Here is a 16,015-nt window from a genome sequence, read left to right as displayed (position 1 = left end):
ACAAAGTGAAACGACGACCTTAGCTCAATACAATGCACACCTGCTCGTTGTCGGGGAGGTGACAGATTTAACACTGTGTTATAACAAATGACCTTAAAAATGTTTCCTACTGCTGCTATGTCAGGTGCACAACATAAATAGTTATAGAGGGAGTGCCTTGGTCCATAACAGGTGCAACTCATTATTGGGAACTGTTAGGACTTCCAGACAAAGTTTGTGTATTTAAAGAGCTGGATGTCTGATGGGTGTTACTTAACCTAATACCCCGTGCATTTGGACTGAAAAGGAGAGATTTGGCTCTCCTTAGTCATCCTGGGTGTTAGACCGGACGTTTTGGTGTCATCAACAGCTAGCAGTCATCCTTATGAGATACCTTTCACAGGTGAGCTAGGAAAAATATCATGAATGGAAAGACAGAAAAGAGATAGTTATAGAGAAGGTGTGCAGTTGACATAAAAAGAACGATAGTAGATGTAAAATATTTTATAGAAAATCATAAAACCTTAACATAATTTAGAAGCATGAAAATCAGACCAAGTGAATTATAAACTGAATGTGCATCATACATGAAATATTTATCTAATATTTCAGCTGACTATTAGTAGCCAAGAAAATAAAACTACACATTGACTGACAGACGGACAGACAAAGTGGATTTTAGAGTAGCTAAGACATATTTTTTTGTTTCATATTTGGTATTATATTAAGGTTTATATTTTGTTCTTATATCCAGTGATTACGCAATGATGGTAGTGTGGTCTTCATAAAAAAATGTGTAATTTAGATTTTTAGTTCTCAAAGAATGTCCAAGCTTTTTATTTTTGAGAAAGGGGTTTGAGATTGAAAAATATATTAAACTTGCTGTGTGCGTTTTTCAATTTGATTTTTCAGCTAAGTATTATGGACGCTATTTTAGTTTATTCCTTAGGTTAATTCAGCCAAATATTAGAGCGCTGTATTTGAGTTTAGTCCTTGCAGGGAGTAGAATTGTAAAACAAACATGTCAACGAGATAAGCTTCAGCACTTTTATTTTTATTATTAGAAAAATAACATTTAAAATCAGGACACGCTTATTTATATTTGCAGAAAAAAAGATTACCTTTAATGCAATATTAATTAATCATAAAATAATTCAAAGACTTTAATAATTTTAAAAGAAATATAATAAATCTGTCAATTTCAATTATGCAGAAATTAAATAAAAAACAAACTAATCTTTGGGTGAAAAATTCTTTAAGTTTAAATAAGTTAGATTAAGTAAGGGTTAGGTGAGCCATGCATAAGTAGGTTACCCCCTTCAAACTTTGAAACTCCTAATTCTACAAGCCTCCCCCCCCCTCAAACTTGGCTTATATAAAATCATAATCATAAATAGTAGGACAGTTCGCTACAAGACGATTCGCAGCAATTATGCAAAAATATATCGTAACCAACAAATAGGAACTGAAAATAATGTATATCTTAAAGACGTATAAACATGTCGAAAAGTTTTTTTTTAAAGCAAGTAACATAGATATCAATTTTGACATGCTAATCTTTTGAAAAAATTATGAATTAGAACAATAATCCAATTCCAAAGTGCTTTCCCTTAAATTGTTAATCGAGTACTGACTTCCCCCCCCCCCCCCCCTACTTATTTTTGAAACCCCTTAAAACAAATTTTGGTGCTTTGTGCCTCAGTTAAAAGCCGTTGGTTTTTACAAATCAGGTATATGTTACATTTCACATCTAAAATTTGGGTTCTTACCCCCCCCCCCCAAAAAAAAATGTAAGAGGGGGGGGGGAGGGTAATGATCCCTATGTAAAATTTACGACCAAAGTAAAAACTTTGGGAGGGGTAAAACATATTTTAAAACAAGGATGACAACATCCATAAGTAGCGAAGCACAAAATCTATAATAAAATAGACAAACAGACAAAGTAATTTATAGAGCTGATTAACTGTTATCAACAAAGAAAAGAAAGAGATAAATATGCAAATAAATATGCAAAAGCTTAAAATAATGAAAATTAAGGTTTCTGAAAGTTTTAAAAAGAAAAGCAGCTTAAAAGCAACCAGACTACCAAAGATAGGAACCGAGAAAATCTGTTGCAAAAAGTAAAAGCGGTTAAAGAGCTGTTTAGAAGCAGTCTGGCCACTATTGATGATGAATACTTAATTATGCTTCATATTGTTGGGAATGTTGACAAGAAGTTTCAGCCTTCTATCTTTTACAGGAGCCGAGAAAATCAGTTTTGAAAAATAAAAGCGGCTCTAAGCTGCTTAGAAGCAGTCCTACCGCTATTGATGTTTCATACTTAATTATGCTCCATATTAATAGGAATGTTGACAAGAAGTTTCAGCCTTATATATTTTACAGGAGCCAAGCAAATCAGTTTTGAAAAATAAAAGCGGCTAAAAAGATGCTTAAAAGCAGTCTGACCGCTATTGATATTTTATACTTAATAATGCTTCATATCAATAAGATTGTTGACAAGAAGTTTCAGCCTTCTCTCTTTTACAGGTGCCGACCAAATCAGTTTTGAAAAATAAAAGCGGCCAAAAAGCTCCTTAAAAGCAGTCCAACCGCTATTGATGTTTTATACATAATTATGCTTTATATTGATGGACATGTTGACAAGAAGTTTCAGCCTTCTCTCCTTTACAGGAGACAAGAAAATCAGTTTTTAAAATTAAAAGCGGCTAAAAAGCGGCTTAAAAGCAGTCTGACCGCTTACAATGATTTATACTTAATTATGCTCTTTATTGATGGGAATGTTGACAAAAAATTTCAGCCTTCTATCTTTTGTAGGAGCTGAGAAAATCACGTTTCCCCCAAAACGTTTCAGACAGACATACATACATACAGACGGACATTTCAAATTATAGAGTAGCTTCGCTACTAAAAAATATCAACAGGTTTTAAATGGACATACGAACTTTTGGTAGGGATTATAGAGATACTACGGTTAATAAGTCACTGCATTTTCTCTAACTGTTTCAGGATTCGGCATGCCGAGTGTAAAATCGAAAGGCCAATTCTATCACGATCAGAGATACACACTACGGACGGATCTACTTTAATAGTACATAACATCTAAAGGGATAAGCCGGTTAATTGGTGTACATCCCTAATGATAAGACACCAAATTGCCCCTTCTGTAGATTACAATGAATGGTTGAAACGTTTGGACTTAATGAACCAGCCAATCAAAATACATGTCTTCGCATTTAAAATTTAATTCTATATCTGTGTTTAGCCATTGAATAGTGTCATCCTTGTTCTTCCTGACTTAAGTAGGATGAAAAGGGACAATGGGCTGATTATTAACTAGCCCCCAAAGTTTTAATATAAATTTTTCGTATTCGTTGGCTAAAAAACTTTGGGAACATTTATTTAACTTTGGTTGGTTTATTAAATTACTAGCGGCTTCGCCCCTAGCCTCTAGGGTCTTTGCTCCAAGAGATGAAAAAAAAGTTAAGGTCAATTCGTAAAAAAATAAGAAGGACCAAGGAAATCTTATACAAAAAAATAAATAAATGGGGTTTTTTTTTTGTTTTGAGGGGGGGTTGGGGTGTCCCACCCCCCACAGAACCAGTAGGTATATTCCCTAAAGAGTGGAATCCGATCGGTTCAGTGGTTACCGAGATCTTAAGCTTCAGACGGACGGACAGACGGACGGACAGACGGACGGACAGACATCAAGCTACTTTGTATTATAGATGATCTACAGAAAAAGGAATTTTGTGTATTATCATTGGAGATGTACATCTATTTATCGGCCATTGTCTTATCCCCTTCGATCCCTGTGTTTTAAGAATGTCGTATCGAGTTGAGATTACAAAATTTTTTATCAGTGAAAAAAGTTTCAGTAGAGCTAGAGACTTTGAACTAATAGTGCAAATATTAATATATTTATTACGTTATTTGTTGTTTTAGTGAAATAATTATTTTTTTATTATTATTTTCAAATTTTTAATTATAATTTCCATTATATCATACACATAAAACACATAAAAGCTATTATGGTACTAAATTACTTTATAATATAACTTGTTGATTCACCTCAGGCGTCTAAGGGAAGGCCCGGGGGGGGGGGGGGGGCAGGAAAATAACTTAAAACAGCTACATACAAATCTTCCATGAAAAGTATTAACAGTATCTTAAGCTACAGACAAGTTAACATACTGCTTTACATTATCCTATAATTTTTTTATATTTATGACTTTTTTTATCATATTAGCGAATACGCCCATAGCACCTAGAGGCTCTGTATTCGGAGTATTCGACTGCATAGTATCTAAGGGCTCTTTATTCAAAGGTATATGAAGGGGGTTAAAAAGTACACTTAAATCTAAAAGTGAAATTTCTGAAATCCACCCTGAGAACTTTGTGAAGCTCCCGGAAAACTAGATCATTGCAATACTTATTGAAATTTAAATCATACAAAAAACCTTACCATTATGATAGGGGAACCATTGTCGTCAATTTAGGTTGCTAACATTGAACTTATTTATTGGTCAGTTTGTTCATCCAGCAGGAGGGGACGGGACGGGGTAAGAGGGGTGGATAGGGGTATTGTTATTTTAGCCTGCTGCGAGTTTCACTATATTAGAGAAAATGAAAAACTGGTGTAACATCCAAGTGATAATATATCCTTTCTGATTACATAATTATTTATCACATTGTTTGTTGTTTTAGTACAAATATTAGTTTTATATAAATTAAATTTACAACATATCATTTTCTCTTTTTAGAGTGGGAAGTTAATTATACGTCTGATTTTGTACTGAACACATTTTGTACATTTTTAAATTTTCAACAAGGGTTATCCTTATAATAAAGTAACAGGAACTCTGTGTGTCTCTGTAAACCAAAGAATTTCGGTAACCACTTAACCAATGGTTCTCATATACAATTCATTGGTCCTGGAACTTTTATAACTGTTTTTAGGGGAGGGTATCACCATCCTAACAAGAGAAATTGCTCCTAGAAAAAGGCGCCCTAATATTGTTTTTCCTTTTTCTTTTTAAAACAAAAATTTAAAATTTGGGGTCGACTTACTTATATATATCACCATCCTGACAGGCACAGAATTCCAGCAAACATGGCAGTGTACCTGGTAAGCAGTAATTGTGTGTGCAACTTCAACATTCCTTTGAATTGGCTAAAATACTAGAATAGCCATGATTGTACAAAACTATATCCAAAATAGGTATCTCCTTGTCCAAGCTCTTTATTTTGAGAAAGGTAAATGAGGTGTTCTAAAGGTTTTACGGGGTAATCTGAAGTATTTCTAAAAAGTTTTAGGAGGGTAAAATAAATGCTTTGGAAGTTTGAGGGGTTAAACAGTTCATTATCCCACCCTTGGACATCTAAGTATTGGAGCCTGACTGTTGAGTGGTGTTTACTTTTATAGTATAACTATCAGAGTAAAGGAAATAGGTTGTTTATAATTAAGAAAAAAAGAGACAAAAGTTATCGTCTATGGATCTATCCCTGTTTCTTTGGTTTCTAGTTGAAACAAATTTCACCTGTCATACAATTTAATTGGGAATTTTATAGTTAACAATATACATAAATACATGCTATGACGTTTGTAGATCTTTAGCAGCAAAGCTTTTTATAAATATAAATAACACATTGGTCCTAGGGACAAACGCAGGAGTCTCAAACGTCGGAGTAGACAAACGCTAGAGTGGACACTTAGCCTAGCCTAACCTATTTTAGACCATCTTATAGGTTTTTTAAATGCTTAACCCTTGCGTGGGGCTTATTTGAACATTCATATCTTAACCTAACCTAATCTGTATAGAAATACTTAATTAAATTAATATTTTAACACTCCTGCGTTTGTCTACTCCGACGTTTGGGACTACTGCGTTTGTCCTGGAACCATTTATGGTCCTTCACTGAAAATATATTTTCTTTAAACCTTCTAAATTAAAGGTTAGGGAAGAGACTGTTGTTTATTTTTTTATCTTCCAAATATCTATCCCTGTATCTCAAATTTACACTTGACATGCTTATATAAATCATCATTTAAATTCATAATAGATCATATGTATTACAAATATCAGAGTACCTCAGGATTTGGTAATGTTGAAGTAAAGAAACTGTAATTTAGTATGGCTTCGAAACCGATAGATATCCGCTGGATTAGGGCCGGTTCTCAGTCATACTGAAAAATCATATATATCGTTATATTATATACAATTTTCCATGAAAATGAATATACCAATGAGTATCCAGAATATAAGTTACACGATCCATCGGTCTGACAGTCATGCTAAAAAAAATAGATATATGTTTTTATATAAAGTTATATAAAGGTATATTTAGCAATATATCTACCACTAGCGGCTACGCCCCTAGAGGCCTCTAGGAGCACTTGAGGAGGGGGGAGACGAATATGATAACCCAAAAAATTTTGGGGGGGGGTTGACATTTTTTTTTTTTTTTTGGGGGGGGAAGGTGCCACCCTCTTTTTTACTTTTAGTTAAAAAAATATTTTTTTTAGGGGGGGGGGGGGTTAGGGGTGTCCCACCCCCCAAGAAAATAGTTATAAACCTTCCTGGGACATATGGGAAGGATGCTGTCTAAAATGGTGCAAAAAATGGGGACAAATTTCAAATTGATTTAACGGGGCTGTTTATTTACGTCACAAGTGAGGGGAAAGAAAAGGGAAGGAGGAAAGAAACCCCCTAGAAAAGAGATGGGGGTATGACGTCACACGCCAAAACAATTTGAAATTTGTCCCCATTTTTTGCACCATTTTAGACAGCATCACAGACAAATAGACATCCTGTTACTTTAGTATAAAGGATAAATACCCCTTTACCAAATGATTGACTGTTTATTAAACTAGTCTGCAAAGTTTCATAATAACATTTTCTTATTCGTTGGCTTAACAACTTTGGGGACTTTTATTGAATTTTGATTGGTTTGTCCAAACGTTTCAACAACTAATTGAAGGGGTATTTTTGTGTATCATCATTAGAGAAAAACATCAATTTTCCCGGCAATTGTCTGATTTCTATAATCAAACATGGCCAAATTCCATGGGTTCTCCAGTAAATATGTTTGCTTGCGTAGTTTAAAATACTGTATAATATATCAGTTTAAATGTAAATATACAGTTGAGGTTTTAGCTTAAAAATGTGAAATCTAAGTGAATATAACTATACATAATTTATTTGCTATATAATAACACAAGGATGACAACATCCAAGTAGAGATTAGAACATTTAAAAAATAATAAAAATATACAAATATTATAAATAAGAACAGGATAAATTTCAATATATTTAAGAAGATTTTAATTTTTTATGAATCTTCTTTACACTTATTTGTGAATAATTTTCTTTTATTTGAGAATCCTTATAATATTTCAGTAATATGATGTATGTATGTTGTTAACTATTTTGGGTACTTTATGTTTATTAGGGTCTGCTCTATAAAGCAATTCCTTTTTTTCCTTTCTAAACATGAAAGCGAAGCTAAGCGTAACAATAAAAACAAGAATGACAACAGGATACAGGAAAATGTTTATGGACGATGACATACTTACATTTTTAGGACTATATTATAGAGTTTATTTGCTTATAACATTATACTTTGTTGTTCGAGGAATCAACATGCCAAAAATCAGATCGGGTGATTAGATCACATAAAACTTTGTTGTTAAAAAAGTAAAAAATCAACATGTTTAAAATGGACGTACGGACATTCTTGTTATGATTATAGAGTTGCTACGCTTTTTATATCGTACCTAACTACTAAAGAAATCACCATGCAAAGTTTAAAATCGATAGGACAATTCTAACATGCCTAAATTACCGAAAAATCCCTCTGTGGATTTTAACCACAAAAAAAACACTGAAGGCTTTCCAGATCTTTCTTTGTTGAATCTTTAATACCTTTAGCAGTTGTATCCGGCTGATTTCAAATGCCGGATATTCGGTAACCGGCAACCGGCCGGATATCCGGCCAAGTTATTGGATATTGAAGTGGAAAAATATACTCTAAAAATTGGTGTTTTATTATATAAAATTAAGGTTAAAACTTAAAAATTAAGTAACTATTGAATGATCTTTGTTCTAAGCAAATAATCTACTGAACTATTACTACCCTCAATCTGTAATATGAACCCCTAACGGTTGGAGGATGGGTGGGGAGGTGGCGTTGAACGTAAACCCCCCCTCCCCCTTTTTTTCTATCTCATTTTCTGTGTATAAAAGGTAGAGGGCTATAACTGAGTGACTTTTGAAATATGGGTATCACACATACTGAGAGTTGGAATTTTTTTTAATAACTCCATCCTGGCAGGCAGAGGATGCCAGCAAACCTGGCAAGGTCATTCAGGTAAAAAGTAAAAATATTTTTTTATTTAAACAAAGCATTTCATGTTATCAAATATTAAAATATCCTATAGTCGTACATCCTCATATAAAATATAGGTGTTCAAGTCGATTTCAGGTTCCAGGTATAATCCTGCATGTACTGAACCTCCAGGTCTCTAGAAATCTTTAAACGGTTCCTGTGACCGCAATTTTTGACTTAAAGACTTCAAATTTTAAACTTAGGCTTATTTATATTTTTTAATGACATATTACAATTTCATAAAATCCATTGCCGTTTACCTGCCAACCGCAGGTTTTTCGGCTGGCAGCTGCCAAGTACTGCTGCAGAACCCAAAACTTTTGAGATTTCTAATATAAAATTTAAAAAAAGATAAACATATTCAGAAAAAAATTGTTCTTCTAGCTTTAATAATAAAAAAATTACAGCCATTTAAAATTTAAAATAGGAGAGATTTTTGTTGTAATATATAAATAGATTATATTGCCGGATATCCGGCCGGATAGTTTCAATATCCGGTATTTGGCCGGATATCCGGCCCAACCCTAGTTATCATTCTTGTTATTCTGAATTATTTAAACCTTTAAAATGCATATGTTCAGGTTTAATCAGGGAGGAAAGGGACAATGAGATGTTTATTTCACTAAACCCCAAAGTTTTATAATAACGTATTCTTAAATGATAGCTGAACACATTTTTGAGGACTTTATTGAATTTTGATTGGTTGGTTTATTAAGTTTAGTGTCCAAACGTTTAAACCCCTAATTGTAATCTAAAGAAGTTATGTTATGGTTAAATTAAATATGTTTTTTTTTTAATTTTCTAGAAATGAAAAAATGTTTTAAGGATACGATTGTACTAGTATAGCAGCAACATCAAGCAGCAGAATAAAACACATTTTTTAAAAGCGAAGCTTTTTTATACTTAGGGTCGGTCAGTCCGTACGTCCGTGTGGAATGGTTAGCTTATTTCGTTAATTTAAACAGGTTAGAATAGTCCTATCGATTTAAAACTTTGTATGGTGATTCCTTTAATAGTTATATACGACTTATAAAGCGCAGCAACTATATAATTGTCATCACGTCCATTCAAAACATGCTGTTTTTTTATAACAAATTTTTATATGTTAAAATTATCCGATTCGTCTGATTTTTTGGTATACTACTTCCTATTACACTAAGGTACTATGTGTTAAGCGAAGCATCTCTATAATCAAGTCCTAAAAATGTAAGTATGTCCTAAAACAGTTTCATGTATTTCATTACTTTTGTAACAAATTTACTTATTTATACTTATACATTTATGTATATTCTGATTTTTCAGTTTTGACTTGCTACAATTGTTAATCTAATGTTCGTTGGTCCTAGCGTTCCAGAGCTTCGCTTTTATTAACCCTTAACAGTCGGGCTCCTTGCCGCACCTTAATCGGTTGGGGGGAGGGGGGGGGGCGTTTAAGCCCCCCCTATTATCTCAGTTCCTATTAGAGCTAGAGGGCTAAAATTTTTGTGCAAGTCCCCTGATTGATAATAAATTTCCGACCTTAACCCATTAGTGACGAACCGGCTTTTAACGCCCGGTTCCAGAAAATGCCGAAAAAAAACGGTTCTCAGTTTTAGGATTGCATCATTCTCAGTATGAATCCCCCCTCTACTACCCTGGTTTTCATTTCCCCCTGGAGCAGGCAGATTTGCTTACTTCCGTTTGCCGGTATAGCTCAACAAAATTTAAAAACCAAGAAAAACAAGGTTTTTTAAAATACCCCTCCTAACTTTTTTGTTTATGAAGTAAAGTTAGTGATTTTTTTCGTGAAATTTAAAGTTTATTGGCAACTACATTCATTTGTGAATTTGTTTTATTCAAATTATTATTTTTTATATGATTTTTTTATCGTTATTTTACGTTCTATATAGGCCCGGCTCGGCATATGGGGGGAAAGTCTGAAATTTTTATTACCCGGTTTTACTAATAGATCTTTTTTACAACAACAACAAAAACCGGGTTTATTAACCAAAAAGGGGTGGTACCTATAGCCAAATGTGATATAAATTTTTATTATTATTATTTAAACTTTATTATGATATGTAAAAAAAAGCGAGGTAAAAGATCACAGGTTTTAGAATAAAAGTAGCACATATTTAAATTATTATTAATAGAAAGATACTATAAAATCTATATTATTAAAACAAGCATTAAGATAAAATCAATTCAAAATTCGAGGATCCGAGAAGATTAGAAGGATGGTTCTTGAAGAGCAATCTTGAGACATTCAATATCTCCCTCCTCCATCTCCTCCATGGCTGAGGTTGCAGGGCTGGAGATGCCCTGCTCAACAAGGAAGTCGCTGAACAATAGGTTGGTCAGCTTTGCAGGCGCAGAGACCCTTCTTGAGTCTAAAAGAGACAGTAGGAATTCTGCCAAATTTGTGTTGGCAGCATCGTTCAGGTGAACGCCATCAGTTAGGTAGCTGGCTGGAAATTTGCCTTTAAAAATTTCCTGATAAGTCACAAAGTGAACACGGTTCTGGACCACGCCTGGACTTGCCTGTATGTAGCTTGTGAATGTACTGGTGTAGGCGACCATGTCCAGCGGTGAACCGTCCAGGCTGTTGATAGCATGGTCAGTGGCGTCACAGCATGGGGTGACATGTCTTGGGGTAGGCCCCAGCAGAAAGATCCGGCCAGGGAAGCAGTCCAGAAGTGATCTTAGGACTCGTCCGAGGTCAAGGATGAGTAGGCCCATATCCTCATCTGTTGGAAGAGCAGGACTTTCAAGATGGACTACCCCGCCTGCAGTTTTGTGACTTGCTTTGTATAACATTAAGTTTCCTAAGAAACTAAGAATGCAAATATCATTCTTGTCTGCTGACTTAAATAATGACTTATCACATCTCCTTAGGAAATTAAGGAAGTCATTGCTTTTAAATGCAGTAAACACTTCCACACCCTGGTTCTTGGTTATGTTAATTAATGACGGAGCAGCATCTCTGAGGATGGAAGATCCAGCTAGGAAGATTTTTTTTCCATGGTGGGGGCTGTCCAGTAAGCCTGCATGGATATCATCTTTAGAAGGTGTAGAATGTCTGTCAATTAAATCCATGCTGACAAGTGTTTCTGTGAGGTTACAGAAGAATATAGCTTGAATGTTCTGAGGCATACCATCAGTCCAATTCTCTTCAAATCCCCCATAAAACAAAGAGTCGCATTTTAACATGTGATTGGCTGACTCAATAAATATTGGTGGGGCAGGTACTGGAATTTTAGAGACTGATAACTCAAGGCCTGTTTGGTACAAGGGTCGCCAGAGGACAAATGACAAATCATTCTCGACTGGTCCCTTACCTAGGAATTCCCCTTGAAGGGAATGGTAGAGATGGCTGATAGAAATCAGGTGTGCCAGGTCATGACCAGTGTTGAAGGGGGCAATTGACGGCATGACTCTAACCGTAGGCATCAAACATCTTGCCCAAGAAGCAAAGTTCTTAAACTCACTGGCATACTTATGAAAGCCAACTTTCATTAAGTGAGACAACAGAAACAAGACTAGAATGCTGCCTTCTTTGATTCTCAGCTTGTTTCGCAGGTGATAGAGTAGAACTTGTTTCAGTTGATCAAAGGTACCTTGGTGAACGCGAATCACAGGGCAACAGCTTCCACGGGACCCAATCTTGGGGGGTAAAAACTCGTCACCCAAAATGAAGATTTGCTTGTTGTTGTTGATACTGTGACTCTGTTTGTCAGAGAAGCAACTATGACAACTTCCTCCATGGAAGGAAGAAGTTACTTCAGTCGATGGGGGTAGATCACCAATAACTACTGACGGGCGAGGTGTATGCCAGACTGACCTTGACCGTGGGTCAGCCCAGAAATTTGGAGCTTTTTCACACGAGAAATCATCCCTAGTGATGGCTTCAGTGTTTCCCATCATTACAACACTGAAGTATGCAGATCTTTGTGTGTGGTAGTTGGAGTTGACTGCGTGAGCACTCAAGGCTGGTGGCGCTTTCCCTGGCTGGTTGTGGTGGCGTCCCTTGCGGTCAAATGATCCTGCGGTGCCTGCCCGGTCTTCACGGTAGTCTGAAAAAAGACATTGTGTTAAAATCCTTCAGCAAGGAGAATATAAAAAAAATATTACTTCCTAGGGCAATGTGAAAGAATGATCTTTAATGACTTTGTTAACCACTGAACCGAATTGGTTCTCCTTTACACTGAAACCACCTATATATAATAAGATTTAATGAAATTTATTGGAGAGGCTAAATATACTTTCCCACCATAAAAAAAACTAATTATTTCTTAAAAATGTAACAAGGGTAATTTTTTCCTTAAAATCTAGAGATGAAATTTCTAATATATAAAAAAAATATATGAATAGAATATAGGCAGCTTTGAGAAGTTCATTCCTAAAAAAAATGTCGTGCTAATGGGGAAGAAGAGTGAAAAATTAAAAATTAATTTATTTAACCCCACTCCCCCCCCCCCCCCATTTATATTATATCGTCCAGGATCAAAACTAATTTCTGGGAGAAGAAAAGTTTTTGTTTTTCATCTATCGCTGTTATTATTTAGAAATAGTTTCCTGTAAAATTTTGATAATTCAAAGAACATTCATTATTAAGGTAATCTTTTTTTTCCAAGCTTAAAAAGAAATAAATAATTAAACGACAAGATTTCAATGTTAAGAATAAACGTTCCAATGTCAGGTTGACAGAAAGATGTAATGATAGGCTTCTAGGGGCGTAGCCACTCATTTATTTAAGAAGAGAAAAGGAAATGTTAATCTCGAAAAGAAAAGGAAATGTTAATCTCGAAAGAAAAGGAAATGTTAATCTCGAAAGAAAAGGAAATGTTAATCTCGAAGAAAAGGAAATGTTAATCTCGAAAGAAAAGGAAATGTTAATCGAATGATATAAATTGTTTTGTATGTTAGTTGTAGCTCTATCAATTACATGAGGTTATGTAGTTTTCGATTACGGATCGTATTGTAGTTTTAAAAAGTGTTCATCTCACTTTGGGCGTTCAAAAATTACATTTTTAATTTTTTGGGCCAAATAACCGGGTATTTAGGTCGAAAACGGGCTTTAATGCCAGGGGAAAGCACCAAAAAACGCCAAAAACGGTTATTAATGCCGAACGGTTTCTTTACTCGCGCCGAACCGGGTTTTCCTGCAACTTTCCTGTGCACGCCACTAGAGCAAAACAAAAAAATTGGAATTCCGTTTTTACCATTATAAAGCTTCCCTGAGATTTTCAGCTCGATCGGTCCATAAAAGTGGCGCTCGGCACTAATGGGTTAATTGAGGCAAAGTCAATTTTCGCTTCCTTCAACCTTTTTTTTTAACAAGCTTTGTTTTTAGGTCCTTTTTTACTTTAAAATTTCAAACAACTGTAGTTTTCTTATTTTTGAAGGTAGAAGAACAATTTTTTTTGCATGAAATGTTTATCTTTATGTAAATCTTATATTAGAAATATTAAAATATAAATTTTAGCGGCCGCAGCTGTACTTGGCAGCTGCCAGCCGCCGCAGTTAGCGGTCGGCAGGATAACGGCGGCTTATCTTTATGAAATATTAATACGTTATGTAAAATGCTTTGTTTAAGTCAAAGACATATTTTTGCTGGCGTCCTGTGCCCGCCAGGATAGAGATATTAAAGTAATTCCAACTCTCAGTTATGTGTCATACCCATACTTAAAAAGTCAGGCAGTTTGGGCTCTTTATCTTTTACACACAGAAAATGAGCTCGAAAAAACGACACAATACAATCTTTCTCGATTTTGTATTAATTTTGCGGAACATGATTCCAGTTACGTCATATTTTTCTTTCCCGAAAAATGGAAGGGGGGAAGAAAAAAAGAGATGGGAGAAAAGGGGGTTTTCCCCATCTCTTTTGAAGAGATTTTCTTCCCCCCTTCCCTGTTTCGGGAAAGAAAAATATGACGTAACTGGAATCATGTTCCGCAAAATTAATACAAAATCGGGAAAGATTGTATTGTGTCCGAAAAAACCGGTGGGGGGGGGGGGGGTCGTTCAACGCCCCCCGACCGTTAAGGGTTAATGATGTAATTCGTGATTGAATAAGAATTCAAATCTATTAATAATTACATACACAATCATTTATAATTACGACGTCACTACTTCGAAATTTAAATTATTTTTCTGTTTCTAATTTGTTTAATAATATATGTAACAAGCATTATTTGAAGTCATAACAATAATTTTACATCAATTAAAACGATTTAACATTTTAAAAACATGTTTAATAATTGTTTCATCTTTAGTATAAGATTATAGTTTTAACAAGGATGACAACATCCATAAAAGTGAACCTCTGAAACGGTATGATAGACAAACATTAACTCTTGTAGAGTGTCAGAACTGAATATGCAAATTATACCGAATAAGTTTTGACAAAATTATACGTAAATTTGTTGCAAAACTTCTTAAATACAGAATACTGATATGCTAACATTTTTGGGACGTGATTACAGAGATGCTTCGCTTATAATATTGTACCTTATTGTAATAGGAATCCTTACTCCAAAAATCAGAGCAATCGGATCACCTAAAAATTTGTTACAAAGTTAAAAATCAACACGTTTATAATAAAAGTACGGTCATTCAATTATAGAGTTAAATTGTGCCTAAATACTACAGGAATCATCATGCAAAGTTTGAAATCGAGAGGACAATTCTAACATGCCTAAATTAACGAAAAAAGCTAACCGTTACGGACGTAAGGACAAACCAAAATTATAGAAAATCTTCGCTTTTAAAACAAAAAGTTTTTTAAAGCACCGTATTGGGGTACTTTAAAATATAATTTGAAATATCCTTTCTAGGGGCGAATATTCTGAATGGGTGGTGGTTCCCTCCCTCAAATAGTTATAAACCTTCTTAGGTCCTATGAGAAGCTACATTCTAAATGAGAACCATATTGGTTCAGCGTTTAGAGAGATCGTTCGGTACATGGATAGACAGACACGAATCCTGTTACTTTATTATGATGATGAATGTTTGCCTTTTATAATGGTTGATGACAACGTAGGATCAGACCTTAATAGTAGATCCCATGTACCAATATTGCAATTGCAAACAAACAACTGTTTAATTAGAAGTCCCAAGTTGCTAATATCGACCTCAGTTATTGGTCAGTTTGTTCATCCAGCAGGATGGGAGAGGATTGAGTAAAGTTATTTTAGCCTGCTGTGAGTTTAACTGAATTAGAGTGCTTGCAAATCTTGTGCAATATCGAAAGTTATTACGTATATATTCAAATAGGATTGATAATAGATTCTTTTCAAAAGAAATATTTTGATAGTTATTTCTCGCATCGTAAAATTAACAGCTTTCCAAGGATATAATTATAAAATGTACAATTGTAAGATTAAAACTAGTTTTTTTTAGCTCCGAGGTGCCGAAGGCACTGGCTAAAAAAACTGGTTTTAATCATATGATTGTACATTTTTATATTCGTAGAAAGCTGGATATAATTTGGTGCTAGACATAGTTTTTTCGTATGGATGAGATTGAGAACCGGTTAATATCCACCGGATTCGAATGAATACGAGAAATGTTTTTTACAAATACTTTGAAATTCTATTGTTTAACTCATTTTATCTTTTTAAAAATGTTTGTATGTGTTTCTTATGTCTTCCAATTGTCATTCTTTTCGTTA

Source organism: Acartia tonsa, chromosome 11 (genome assembly GCF_053477335.1).
Source record: "Acartia tonsa isolate MP-2025a chromosome 11, ASM5347733v1, whole genome shotgun sequence".
NCBI lineage: Eukaryota > Metazoa > Arthropoda > Copepoda > Calanoida > Acartiidae > Acartia > Acartia tonsa.
This window is presented reverse-complemented; position numbering follows the sequence as displayed.